General features: G+C 38.6%; 1 protein-coding gene across 8 annotated transcripts in view; it reads left to right on the forward strand.

The window, feature by feature from the left end:
* Nucleotides 1-14,590, forward strand: part of IMMP1L (inner mitochondrial membrane peptidase subunit 1) — a 71,569-nt gene that overhangs the window by 18,539 nt on the left and 38,440 nt on the right. For 5 of the 8 annotated variants that reach the window (XM_074955141.1, XM_074955145.1, XM_074955142.1 and 2 more), the window contains one exon: nucleotides 5,863-5,904. The exons of the other annotated variants lie outside the window; for them this stretch is intronic. The gene's annotated coding sequence lies outside the window, so the exon portion shown is untranslated. The remainder of the gene's footprint in view (nucleotides 1-5,862; nucleotides 5,905-14,590) is intronic. 8 annotated transcript variants of the gene reach the window in all.

A 14,590-nucleotide genomic window follows, 5' to 3' on the forward strand; every position in this document is an offset into this window, starting at 1 on the left:
TTTAAACTCTGATGAGTGAATGTATTGTTTGCAAAAGGTACAAGATTTGGTAGGTTTGAAGACTGATTTTTTTTAAGTCACCAAAAAGTATTCTAGACGCAGCATAAATTGTAAGAAGAAGTTAGTTCCACATGCCCATTCAATCCTTAGTCTCTTCACTGAAACTGGCAAAAAGGTTACTTATGCAGGACTTACTGGTCTGTTTTTGGGACCTACTATTGCCTCAGTTTCTCCTTCTGCAATGCATCAAATAGACCACCATCAAATCTGGTATTTTCACAGTACTACTCTGCATAAGCACCGACTCCTTCGGTGCTCCAGCCCCGGAGCACCCGTTGGAAAAAAACAGCGGGTTCTCAGCACCCACCGGCAGTCCCACTGATCAGCTCTTCCCATTCCTGCCCACCGGCGGCCCCTCCGATCAGTGCCTCCCCCTCTCTCCCAGCACCTCTCGCCTACTGTGGATTAGCTGTTTACAGGTGTGCAGGGGGTGTTGGGGGAAAGGGAGAGAAATGAGGGTGGGGAGTGGTGGAGGTAGAGCATGGGTGGGAAGTAGTGGGGTGCGGTGGGGCCTTGGGGAAGTGGTGGAGTAGGGGTGGGACCTGGGCGGAGTGGGGATCGAGCACCCCTGGGGAAAGTGGAATGTCGAAGCATATGCTACTCCCCCTTTGGTTGTAGTTCATTATCATAGAACAACACTCAAAATCTTCCAGCCTTCTTCATCAGGGGTAATTAGTACTTTCAGTTTATAAAAAGCTATAGCATCCAGGCTCACAAGGTGGGATCCATGAAAAGACATAGGTGTTCCAATGCTGAGAGTCACAGCATCTGTCTTTTAGGCAGCTAGAAAATCATAGGAACAATGCTCAGTCCACAAGCCAAGTTAGGCTCCTAGGCTACCCGTACAATGAATGCGGGGAGAGAGGTGCCTGACAATGCAATCCACAAAAGCCAAGCATGTTAGTTGGGAAACCATCTATGCTGGCTAGTGGGAGATGCCAATAACGGGTGTTTACTAAGCCCCACCCTTCTCTTGGACAGAGGTGCTTAAGTCCAGACTGCAGGGAGGTGCCTGTCTGCTTAGCGATTCACAAACAGGAACTCGCTGCCTGGAGTCAGGTGGTTTAGGCATGTAAAGCATTTCTTGCAGGAATGAGTTATATGCTTGCCTCACTGCACACAAAATAGCTGGAGGAGGAGCCCACTCTATAATGTTTAGCCCAGTGGTTAGAGCAGGGGTGGGCAAACTATGGCCCGTGGGCCAGATACGGCCCTTCAAGGCTTTGGATCTGTCCCTCGGGATTGCCACCCCTGTGGTGCCGCAGGCCCCACTCTGCTCCAGGAAGTGGTGCCCGCCACGTCCCTGCAGCCCCTGGGGGAAGAGAGGCGAGGCGAGGCAGAGGGCTCCGCGCGCTGTTCTTGCCTGTGGGTACCTCCCCCGAAGCTCCCATTGGCCGGGAATGGGGAACCGCAGCCGATGGGAGCTTCGGGGGAGGTACCCACAGGCAAAAGTAGCGTGCTGAGCCCTCTGCCTCTCCTCCCCCAGGGGCCGCAGGGACGTGGTGCCGGCCGCTTCCCGGAGCAGTGTGGGGCCAGGGCAGGCAGGGAGCACCCGGCGCACGCCACTGCCACCCAGGAGCCACTTCAGGTAAGGGGCGCCTATCCTGAGCTCCTTGTTGCACCCTAACCTCCTGCCCTGAACCCCCTGCTGTACCCCACACCCCTCCTGCACCCCAGCCCCCTTCCCTGAGCCCCCTGCCACATCCTGCACCCCAACTCCCTGCCCTGAGCTCCCTCCCGCACTGTGCACCCTCTCCTGCACCCCAAGCCCCTGCCACACGCCTCCTGCACCCCAGCCCCCTGCCACATCCTGCACCCCTCCTGCAACCCAATTCCCTGCCCTGAGCCCCCCTGCCACACCCTGCATTCTTCCTGCACCCCAACCCCCTGCCCTGAGCCCCCTCCTGCACCCCTCCCTGCACCACTGCCCTGAGCCCCCTCCTGCACTCTGCACCTCAACCCCCTTCCCTGAGCCCCCTTGTACACCCTGCACCCCAACCCCTTGCCTTGAGCTCCTTCCTGCACACCGCATCCCCTCCCACACTCCACACTCCCTCCTGCACCCCAACCCCCTGACCCAGCCCCTACATTCATAGCCCTGCAAGCAATTTCCACACCCGAATATGGCCCTCAGGCCAAAAAGTTTGCCAGCCCCTGGGTTAGAGCACTCACCTGGGATGTGGGAGACCCAAGTTTAATTCTCCCTCTCTAGTAGAAGGGATTTGAAGGTGGATGCCCTAAGCACAGGACTAGAGTCATTCTCGCACTCTCTCTGGCCCAATGACTGTTTATCCACTGTGGAACAGTCATTGGGCCAGAGGGAGAGAGAGAGAATGACTCTCTAGCCTGATGATTAGGACACACACCTGGGAGGTAGGACACCTCAGATCCAGTTATCTTGCTCCAATCACTCTGTGTGTGTGGTTGGCTGTTCTGAGGGTTGGTTTTTTTTAGGGATTCTATTCTTGTATTATTATTATTTTTGACATTCCAGTATAGTTTGCCTTTTAACCTGTGTAATGCACATACAGCTTTGGATAGGCAGCTAAATATCTAAAGTAAAAATTAAAAAGTCACTGAATAGCGATCAGAGGCTAATGATGTTTGGCTATTACCAACCTGAGCCAGATTTGAACTACAGATGGATTATTTTAAATATCTAATTTCTGAGCATTAGTAAGGATTCACTTCATTCTGTGGTCTTCATATGGCATGAAAGCATAAGCAGTGATCCAAATGTGAATAAAATACTGCAATGCATTTTGTTCTAAATCTGTATGTCCAGTTTATGTTCAGTAATATTTCTCTCTGCTTGGTGTATGTGCGGGATAGATAATTAGAAAACTGCATTGTCATCAATGGCATTCCTGTTCATAATCTTCTTATTGGTGTCTGCCATTATATTCAAAAGCTTCTTCCCTCATCAGTTCTGGAATGTGATGGCATTAGACTGTACTGATTAAAGTTTTATAGTCACCAAATCAGATTAGCTGTTGTGTCACCTGACTAGGTAGGACTAGTAGTCATGTGATGCAGTTCCCTGATGTATTCATGCTGTGAGCTGAAACAAGGTAGTTTGCTTCTTAAGATGTTCCTAAGTATCTAACAGCATGGGTCAGGGATTATGATTGCAAAGAAGATGGCTTCATTTTCCTGATCTTTATACTAGCCAGAATGGGATGGGTTTGAAAGTCTAGTATCTTCAGGCCAGCAGCCAACAACTAGAAATACTATTTAATCCTGCAAGTTCAGATACTGAAAGATTTGTGTTTGTCTTAATATGTAAAAATAATAATAATAAATAAGAAGCTGACAAACCATTCAATTGAAAAATACTTGGCTTTGTGTTTCTGTAAGAGATACCAATATGGTTTTCTTTGGAAAGCATTTGGATGCTCACTGTATGCTTCTCTGGGGGGATACTTGACAGCAGTAATAATTTGGATCTATTCTGAATTTAAACAGCTTTTTAAAATTTAAAATGAAAACATACATTGTGGGACATCATGTTTTATGCTATGTATTACTGTAACTTAAGCATGCTGTGTATCATATATTATAAAGAATAATTGTTGGCTGAATAAATGCAGAACCTGAAAACAGTGATTACTAAAATGACCATTGTAATTTCTGTACAAATATTAAATATGCAATATATTTGTGACTTGCAATCAAGTGGTAGATCCATAAAAATGTACAGTATAGTACTTGATGCGTGAGGAATACTTAAGGTCATAATGAAATATAAGCTGAGCAGCACTGAGATACCATAGTGATAAGCACCTTAGAACTTGGAAAAGTAATTGAAAGAAAATATCTTCAGTATATTTATTATAAAAAGAGATGAGATGTATAAATCTTAATTTTGTAAAGTTAATATTTATAGTCTCAACATATGACCACAAATGAGAAGGGTTTGAAAAAAAAGGAAAATGTTTGTGATGATACCTGGGCCTGATCCTGCAATGTGCTCCATGCAGGGGTCTTCCCAGATGGAGCTTACTGAAGAATTAGGATCTAGAAATTAGAAAGGGCTTAATTTTCTCAAGTGCTGAGTATTTACAACTCCATTTGCAGTTAATGAGGAGCTGGGGCAGATAAAAATTGATTATTTAAAAATAGAAAAAATTAGATTTTTTTTAAATTAAATACATTTCTCATTTTTAAAATAAACATATTTGAAAAGGACAACCTGTGTTGCGGCCTTAACTTCTTATCTATTAAAATAATTTAAACACAAAAATATTGTTAAGTAGACCATAGGTGCTGCCAAGTTTTAAAGAAAGTCACTGAACTGGTAGAAATCACTATCTAAGCACGTGGAACCAGAGTGTGTTGAAGTACTAAACCAGATTTTGACAGCAATAATCTCTTCTGCAGTTACAGAGAGAATACTTTATTCACTTCAGTTTATTCAACTAGTTCAGTTCAATGACTACACTAAGAAACCAACTGGGAGTTGAAAAAGCAGGAAAACTTACTTTTCTTCTTCCCATCTATGATGAAAACTAGGTATGAGAGAGGATGAAATCTACTAGTTCCAAAATGTTGAAGGACATAGTGACCAGAAGTAATCAGTTTAATTCACTAACTACAGATGATACTTTGTTTAACAAATGAGTTAGCTTGAAATGCAAAACATGTTTTAATAAACTTTTTTATAAACTTTTTTTTATGTTTCTAGCATATTTAAGCTTGTTTTATTTAACAAAACAGTGTGCATTTTAATTAAATTTTAGTCCAAATAAAGCTTGTCACAAATCACAATTAAAACAATAAATAAACTAGTAAATAAGACATGCATCATTTTCTAAAACAATAAAAATGTCAAAGTTAAGATAAATGCTGTAAATGCTACATAATTGCTTAAATGTGCATAGATACAGTGCATCCTGGTGAGCAAAAAGAAGCACCAAATTTAATGCACAGGCTATATTTAGTTGCAAATCAACACATTTTAATGGTTACCAACCAGTGAAAATCATCCTTTCTTTAGTAAAATAACTAAAATGTACAAATGCAAAACAAGATTAAAATTGATTATTTAAAGCAAGGTTTCCTGTTTCTGATTTAAATCATGGTTATAACTGGTGATTTAATTTGCTGGTGACTTTAATCATCCTGCAAGGAGCTCTGAGTGTTCAGCACTTTTAAAAAGCCGGTCCATAATTTCTGATATATAAAACACATATTAATATGGAATATAAATGAACCTTACAAAATTTTACTTGCCCAGAATGACTAAAATATAGTCAGTTATTTCATCATCATCGTAATCATCATGGAAAGGGTGGGGAGTAAATTTTGTGCATGAGCTGGTGAATTTTTGTGAATGTTTTGCAAAGGTGATAATAGCTTCTCTTAATTAATTAGCCACTTACAGTTCGTATGGGTACTTCCACCTTTTCATGTTCTCTGTATGTATATCTTCTTACTATATGTTCCGTTCTTTGCATCCGATGAAGTGGGCTGTGTCCCACGAAAGCTTATGCTCAAATAAATTTGTTAGTCTCTAAGGTGCCACAAGGACTCCTTTTCTTTTTATTAATATATCTGAAAACATTACAGTTCAGTACCAAAAATGTCCATGGACTAAATGCTAATTTCTGGTGCGGATGGCTTCATGTGTATATGTGAACACTTGGGGATGTTTTAAGATATGCAGATAATATATTAATAACAATTAATATCCATATAAATTTGTTTTAATGGCTGTGATTAGTATATGTATTTCACTTTGCAATGAATTCCACTGATGTAAAACAAAATACACATTACATTTATTTTGGGATTTTATTTTAGACTGTCGGAATCATCAGATATCTTTCTTATAAATGTGTACAGGTAAGAACAATCTAGTTGCTGTTGTATCTTCCCAGGTATTTTCTGCTATTGGGCATGTTAGGAATTGACAAAGTTAAGGTTTCGAAGAAATTGGACCCTAAGTGTTGTGTTTTGTTTTTTGCTTTTTGCTTTTCAGGTTGTTACAGACTGAGTCTGTACTGATCATTGGTTTTTCCATTAAAAATCAGCCATCTCAGCAAGTGCTGGAGTATGGACAGTACTAATAGAGCTCCTCAGCACTACAACCAGCGTTTCATTGGAAAGTGTGTTTTTGTTGGTCATCTCCAGGCCAGAGTGAGACCTGGATGCTGCCAAATATTTAGGCTGGAGATTTGAGGGCTGCCCAGATCCTCACAAGTAATAGATTGCTTATGATGTAATCACTTTCAAAACTTTTTTCAGGTTCCTGCTTCTCACTGTTTGTTGAATTATTATTTTTTCTACAGAGATTCACTGTGGAGAGCTGCCTATCTATTTTTACATTATACAGAAACAAACAGTAATGCTTCATATGGTATAGCTCTACAGTAATTTCTGGATTAAAAAAAAATCTGGATAACAAAAATCAATTGAAGAAGCAATCCACGGACACTTTAGTGAATATAGTACTGTGACTGACAGTAGGCCTTCTGAGTCCAGATTAAAGTTAAATGTAATTTTTTTGGGGGGGAAGGACTGAAGTATTTTTCTCTCAGCAATTTTGCCATCTGCTGAAGTTTCTCTTCTGCCAGACTGAAATTTTCCTAAATAGGGATCTGATCCTGCACCCATTGAAGCCAATGGTGAATCTCCCACTGACTTCAGTAGTGCAGGATCCTATTGTTCATATACTAGGTGAGGGAGTCTACCTTTCTGTTACCCAGTAGAATTGGTGCACTGTCTGTAAAATAAACATTTTAGTTTCTAATATTTAATGTTTTTACAATCAACTCCTATTAGATGTGGAATATGGAATCTGTATTGCCAGTGTCACAAATTGTTGTTTCTCAGCAGATTAATTTTCAACATCAGGGTCTAACATGACAGTTTTAAATTGAGCAACATAAAATATATTAGCTGAGATTCAGGAAGTCCTCAGGTTGGAGTGGTCTGGGTCAACTATAGTAGTTAAGTGGAAATAGCTCAAAAGTAGATAATAAAATTTAGTTAGTCCAAATATTATTTATTTCTTCCAGCACAATGAATTTTGACCCTGTCATACTGGGGACTGTGAGAAATTTTTTTCCCTTTATATAGTAATATGTACATTTCTTCTAGAGAGACAAGTAGTGATGCCCTAATAAAATGTTGATTCAGACTGGAGAAGCTGAACAGTAGGGTAAACATGACTGCAAATCTCGGATTGGGAAGGCAAAGGTGTTGGTATGAAGTCAGACTGTCCATGGACTTGGGACAGAGTTGTTTGAGAACTATGTCTCATTGTATGGAGATAAGTTTGGTTTATGCACATGTGCAAGTAGTGACAAATACAAGGAAAGTTGTGGACCTAGAATATTCCATCAGATGTTTAAAATATGGATTCCCATAGCTGTAGGGGGCTAGACACATTATTTTTCTTTATCACAAGAAATTTAAAAAATCTTATTGTGTGTGGTACAAAATCATGTAGCAAGTGCTAATCCCAACCAAGTTGGACTGAGGTAGGCTACCAGCATAAAATCAAAATAGGTAAATATTTGCAGGATGTTATCTACCATCTGAACAAATTATTTGGCACTTTGAGATGTCATCACCTTGGTAAGCCAGAAGCATTCATTCTCCATCTGCATATTCAAATAGCTAAAAGAATAGGCTACCACCAGGCTTCATGATGGCCTGACGTTTTTAAATGGCTATTAGTCAAAAATGCAATTTTCCATCAAAAACAGTTTCTGTGGAGATTTTTGAGAAATCTGAGTAACGGGTGTGGTAGTGAAAATGGAGGCATATGCCAACATCATTTCATGCATTGATGTGATCTCTTGGGGAGTTCCAGCAGTAGTTCTTGCAAATGGCACTGCTAGTCCTCTGCTAGCCGCTACAGCTGAGTATTATGCCTGTTTATGTGGTTTAACTAATGTCCATACACATTTTGTGGTACAAGTCACACCTGAGACACACATACTATTTCTATAGGGCTTCTGATTTTTGGTTTTAACTGATAAAAACTGATATAACAGCCCTGATACAAAACATTAAATCTGTGTTTATCTAACTGTAATAGCATGGTGGCAGAGTAATTTAGGATTGTCTATTAATCTTTGTATGTCAGTGTATAGATGAAAAGTGATTTATAAAAATCATTGTTCCTATATATGTTAAGTTACAAACCATATTGAGATTCTTACATACAAATATATACTTATAACCAAAGGATTATCCTTATAAGAAGTAATATTTCTAAAAGGCTTGGGAAAACAATGTATTTAAAGAGTTTTATCTGAAAAGTGATAATTGCTCTGTGCCTTCTTCCATGCTGGCCCCTCTGCACTGAATACAAGGTCTGAGCACGTGCACAACATCCCTACCTTCTCCCCATTCAAATCCCTTATGAAGATTTGAAGAAAAGTTCAGGCCTTGCAGATCTGCTCAGGAATGCCACTCCATGAATTGAGATGGCATGGAAGAAAAGACAGCAAGTACAGATTTCTTTGATTAAACTTTTTTAATATAGTAATTCTTGTAAGCTTTATTGTTGGTTATAAGTCTGTATTTGTATAAGGAGCTTGGTGAGATATGTACTATAGCAATTCTTGGCTCTTGTCTATCACTTTTCATCTTCAAGGTGCTTTAAAACATAAATAAGCACAACAAGCTTGTGACATAAGTAAATATTATTTCATTTTTAAAGATGGGTTTACTAAAACAGGTTCTGATGTAGCAGCTTGCCTCAAGCTCACAGAAGTAGCTGGGAGAATTCAGGAGTTCCTGTATACTGATCACTAGATTGTTACCTCTCTTTTCAGATGGGACAGATGGTGTGATTGGAAAAACTTGCTTAACTTGTGTACTGGGAACCACAAAATTTCATCAAAGGTCCTTCATTTGTTTTTTATCTGTTTGCCTTTTTGTTGTGGTGAGGCACTTCTTTCCAGCACTGGAGGAAGCAAATTCTCATTCAGAATTTTCTGACTTTTGTCTAAAACTTTGGAAACACTTCATTCTGAGATCATCATATTTTCCCTACTTACATTCCCTCTTTGAAAGGGAGATTATGATTATAAAGACTGTTTTCTGGTGAAGAGGAGACAGGTAATGACTTGCCCTCAGACAGATTTTTGCATTGTTATGAAAATCGTTAGGCAGAAGTGCTTGAGCAACAAGCTTCCATCATCCCTCCTTGACGAACTGAGACTCCAGTAGACTTGGATGTGAGAGGCAGCTTCTGGACTTGACATTTTTATGCTGTTACCAGACCACTGGGCCTATTCTGCAAACTAGATTTTTAACATTTTGGGCATAAAAGACATTACATTCAGAAACAATAAATCCTTATAAGGGGATTGTAGACCCTCTGGCATGTACAGAGTTTGTTTTTTAGAGTTGTTTTTTTCTAAATGGCTTTTTTTTTTCCAGGCAAAGTTACTAAATTAAATGAATTGACCTTTTTTCAAGCTCCAACAGCCATACATGTGATATGTTTTCATTTGGTTTTTACAAATTCAAGGGGTAAATAGGTTTAAAATAAAGTTCAGAATATCCTAAGTTCAAGAGGCCTGAGGGAGCGAATGCCTACTCAATTTCTACTAGACAACCTCTGTTTAGCTGTATAATATATACTTGATAGTTTGGTCCGTTAAAAAAAATTCTCCTGTAGTATTTCAGCTTTTCCTTTATGGTCCCATCCTAGATTTTTGTGAAGTCTCCATGTTAAATACGACGTGCAGAGCCCTATCGATGTACAGTACCTCTCAATTTGTAATTAGGTCAGTGGTGTGGTGGCTGGTGAACTGGGAATGTGCATGTGGGATCCTTGGATGGGCAGAAATCTTATGCAGCCAACCACTGCTCTTCCTCCTCCCTAAAAAAGATTTTAAAAGTATAATTTATTGTGAACATAAAATATAGCAAGCTAAATAGTCCACTTTGGAGCAATCCATGTATGTAAACTGAGAAGAGACAAGATAATCACTGACACATTTCTGTACTTGGTACAAGGCTGGTTGTATCCTACTGTGAATATGGCACTGAATAGTGTTAGTACTATTCTGTACATAAAATAACTGATTTACAAAAATTGCAGCCAAGGATGAACATAAGATTAAAGGTATAAATGTTTTGCAGTAATAGGATGTCTAATATTGCATGTATTAACAACTATTTGACATAACTTGAATTTTGGAATTTGAGTAATTTCCTACACTAAAATACAAGCACATATCTTGCAAGCTGCTAAGGGCTCTCCTTTTCCATTGAAATGTATAAGAGTTGCAGGTGCTCAACATCTTGCAGAGCAGGACCCTTCTAATCATTTGCTAAATTTGAGAAAGATGCCTGTACTTCATTTGATTCACTAAGTAGTCACTATTATTGTGTCAGCTTAATTTTTTACTTGAAAAACATCAAATTAAATAATAGTTTATGCTGGCTTTTATTTTAGTTCATGCATTTAAAAACTGAAACTCAGATAAAAAGAGAGTTTCAAAATAAATTCAGTATATTATTTATGAGTGGAGCAACACATTAGCATTGAGTTCACAATAGATCATATCGCTTTTATTCCATCTTACAAGCTTAGCAGCACAAACAGAATAATCAACATATTATTTGGCTGTCATCTGCTGAACAGAAACCAGAGATCACAAGGAGGTTTTCCCTAGCTACAGTGATGGCCTTTTTGTTCCAAGTCCCCATCTGGGAGGGCCATGGTGTGTTATCATATGGAACGCGGGGTTTTCTGTAATCTGCTTAGCTGCACTGCAGTTTGAATCTTCATTCCATGTTTGTGTAATTTATAATTTTAATGAGACCATGGCTCTTGTGGGCTTTGAAATATATTAAAAGCTCTTTTGTGCATATGCTTTTGTTCTTGCTTAATAGGCTCAGTGTATTTAAAACTGATGAATTTTTATTCATAGATTTGGATGTCTGGGGATTAACTTAGACTGAATATCATTGCACTCATCTATTGATGTTTAGAAAGTACTTTTTTTTTTAATACTTGTATCCATAAGTAGAGAAGAACTTACAGAATTTGTGTTGATCTAAAAAAACCAGAAATAACACTATTATGAAATTTTGCAGCCACGTGATAAAATATTGTTTTTAATTCTCTCTTATTATATAAACACAGAGCAGTTAAGTGTGGCATGGTTTGAGCAATTATTGTAAAAGTTGCATTATGAAGACTTCATTGTATAATCAGAATCCATGAACATATGTCTGGTTTTATGCATTGAAAGCTTAATAGCAAGCTTTGGGAAAGCTGTTAAAGTTTATGTAGGAAAGTAGCAGTATTACATGCTTTATTTGCATCCATCGTGTTATTTAGGTTACTTTTTGAGGATAAAGTGCAAAATGTAAATATTTTGATCACAGTGGGGCTAGAATTTCACCCTTCATTTTTACCTGTTTTAGCATTTTGCTTTTTATAGCAAGAATATACATTTTTGCTTTATTAAATGAAACTGTTGTTAACTGAGAAAAACACAGGTAAAGAACATTAAAGAGTCATTCATTAAGTCCCTGTTGCTATACCCCAGTATTTCATTTTGAGATTCCTGTATTTTCAGGAAATGCTGAGGTCAGTCTTGTGTATCTTTGATTTGATTTTAAAACTGTTTTTCGTAGCCGCTCCCAACTTAGCATTCATATACTGCTCATCTTAATATTTTGTATTTTTGAAGTGATTTTTTAAAAAATGTAGAGTACATTAAAATTCTGAACCACCTCACTCCACTGATGACTTTAGTCAGGCCAGTGTTTGAGCTAAAACTGAAACACTCAAACTTTCTTCTATACAGTTGGTTTTGGTGATGGTGAATATGAAGTGTTGTGTTTTTAGTCCAGTGGGGAGAATAAATCCAGGGTGAAATTTTCAAAAGTGCCTAATGCTAAGAGACTTCAAAGGGCCTAAGACAATGTGATTTAGGTTCCATAGTCCCATAGACGTTCTACGGCCTAAGTCACTTTTGAAAAATGGGGCTGTAGGGCCTAAGTCACTTAGGTGCTTTTTAAAATATTTACCCTAAATACTCTCTCTCACCTCTAGGAAGTGCACTTACTGAAAGCTGGACTAGAGATACTGTAATTAGTAGGGTAGGTAGTTGAAACTTGCTGTGTGACCATAATATGCTATCTCAGTCTTTATACAAATGGAGGCCGTCAGCAAAGTCATTGGGGAATGGGCCACGCTGTTTGTTTCCCAGCATCTTTAGGGTCTCTAGCCTGACATTTTGCAGTTCACTTCTAAGCAAATAGTTCAGTAACACTGAGATCCCTAGAACTTGCCATGAATGATCAGACCTCTGATCAATCAAGTGAATACCTTATCTTCAACAAAGTCCAATATATAGTGTTATGGAGGAAGACACAAGCTCCGGAATATACATAGTCATTAGTGCAGTGCTGTATGTGGTGGAGTAGGGTTGTTTGGGGATCCTATTTTACCCCTAGAAGGCAGTCAATGAGAATTGTTCCAAATACTGAAATTTTAATATGATGATGCAAGTTTGTAAGATCAGATCCATTCTCATGTGAGCCAGTAGTCCTTATTCATATGAGTAGTTCCATCTACCCCAAAGGATTGCTTTAAATGAGTAAGGGCTTGCAGTATTAGACTTCTTGAAGTCACCTGAGGATGGAGTTGTGCTGCAAGGAAGGGTGAAAGAGTTGATAAAGAGGAACAGACAGCAAATCCTCCCAGATCTGCAAGTTTTGGGGGCTGAAACCTGTATGAGTCTGGATTTGAAAACAGTAGAGTCAAACCCTGTCCCCTACCTCAGTGGAAAGACCTGTTGAAAACTTAATGAAGAGAATATCAGTTTTCCTTCCCTTCGTTTCCTCTAGTGGGCTCTTCTGTGAGAGAGGACTGCCTGCTCATTATTTTGTAATCTTGCTTACTAAAGAAATCAGTGGATCAGGAGAAAAATCTATTTATCTCTTTTATTCTTGGAAGGAGTAACTAAACAGTACAGCTCTTCTATGTAACAAGGTATTCTAGGTATTCTCTTTAATTTGATGAGTGATAAGTTTTTTTTAAAAAAGTATCCATATTTTATATAGGACATATTTTCCCATTAAATATGATGCACTACTTTTCAGTTTTCCCAGCTCTTCTAGATCATGTAACATTAGGATCTCCTAAAGGAGCCTGAGTATGAAAAAAAGTTTTTACACAAATTAAAATGATAGCCAGAATGTGGATAAACACTTGACCTGAATGTAATTAATAGACAGTTCAATTTTCCTTCTGTTTTCATTAATGTACCTTGATTTAAAAAAAAGTCTAGCGTAATTTTTGTGAAAAATCACTGATGTGAGTTGTGATGTTACACTATGATACCTGGCCTACATACCTAAAGTTTAGGTCAACCTAGCTACATCCCTCTGTGAATAATTCACACCCTTAAGAGATGTAGTTAAGCTGACCTAAGCCCTGTGGTAGATACTGTTGACCTGGCTCTAGGGAGTGGATTTACTACAGCAACAGAAAAACACTCATTGCTGGAGTCGGTATCTACACTAGAAGAGCTACAGCAGCATAGCTGCAGCGTGGCAGTTGTGCCACTGTAGTGTAGACAAACCCTGAGAAGAAAGGTGGGTAGTATTCTCTGTAGTCAGGAAAAATTGATAATTTATCTCAGTCAATAGGTACTATATGATTCATTTACAATAGAAGGAGATATATAGATTTTTTTGAATCATAAAAATATGCTCAAACATTTTTACTGTAATCCATAAAGCCTGTTTTAGGGAAATTATATTTAATTTAACTGTATTTTATTGGCTGCTTCTTTATGTGCTTTCTGCCTTTAAAGTATTGGCATAAAATGTTAAAACATTCGTTTTACATAATGCCATTGGTTATAGGGAGATGATAAATATCTCTGTTGATTTCCTAATTTTATTATGTACATAGGCAATTGTAATCCAAGAATTTCTAGACGTAATCTATGTACTTTTCACTTAGAATGTGACTGTTACAGAAGCAAAGAATAAAAAAGGAATAACATTTGTGCTATCCTCACAGGAGCTGTCAATAAAAGATGTAATAGGGGATTTAGGAATCTGGAAATGGCCAACTAATTTATGTGAATCTATTTTATTTCAGCTAGAAAGACCAAGCTCTGTTTCGTCTGTACTGCATATTGCAGAGCACAGGCTGTCTATAGAAAACCAGGCGGTTGCATATGGATAGTCCCTTGATATCATTCACTTGCTGTGTAATCTTATTATGCAAAGTTCTAATCTTCACCTAGAATGAATGCCTCTGGGTCAGAATATAGTCATATCAGGGTTTCTGAGGTCATGTTTTGTGATCCTTAGCTTATTCTTCTAAGTAGGGTTGGGATTTAAAGGGTATTCCCCAGACACTAGCAGAGATAGACAGCAGAACCTGCTGCCTTTTTGGAAGACAAGACCAACATGAGGTCCCTGGTAGGATTAAACTTGATTTGTAGCTGTAGGATTTTTTAACAGATGTATTATTGGACAGGGAATAGGGGGCCACCAGCACAGCGAAATTGGATCACAATTGGCATTCTCA

The sequence above is a fragment of the Natator depressus genome, chromosome 6 (genome assembly GCF_965152275.1).
Source record: "Natator depressus isolate rNatDep1 chromosome 6, rNatDep2.hap1, whole genome shotgun sequence".
Lineage (NCBI taxonomy): Eukaryota > Metazoa > Chordata > Testudines > Cheloniidae > Natator > Natator depressus.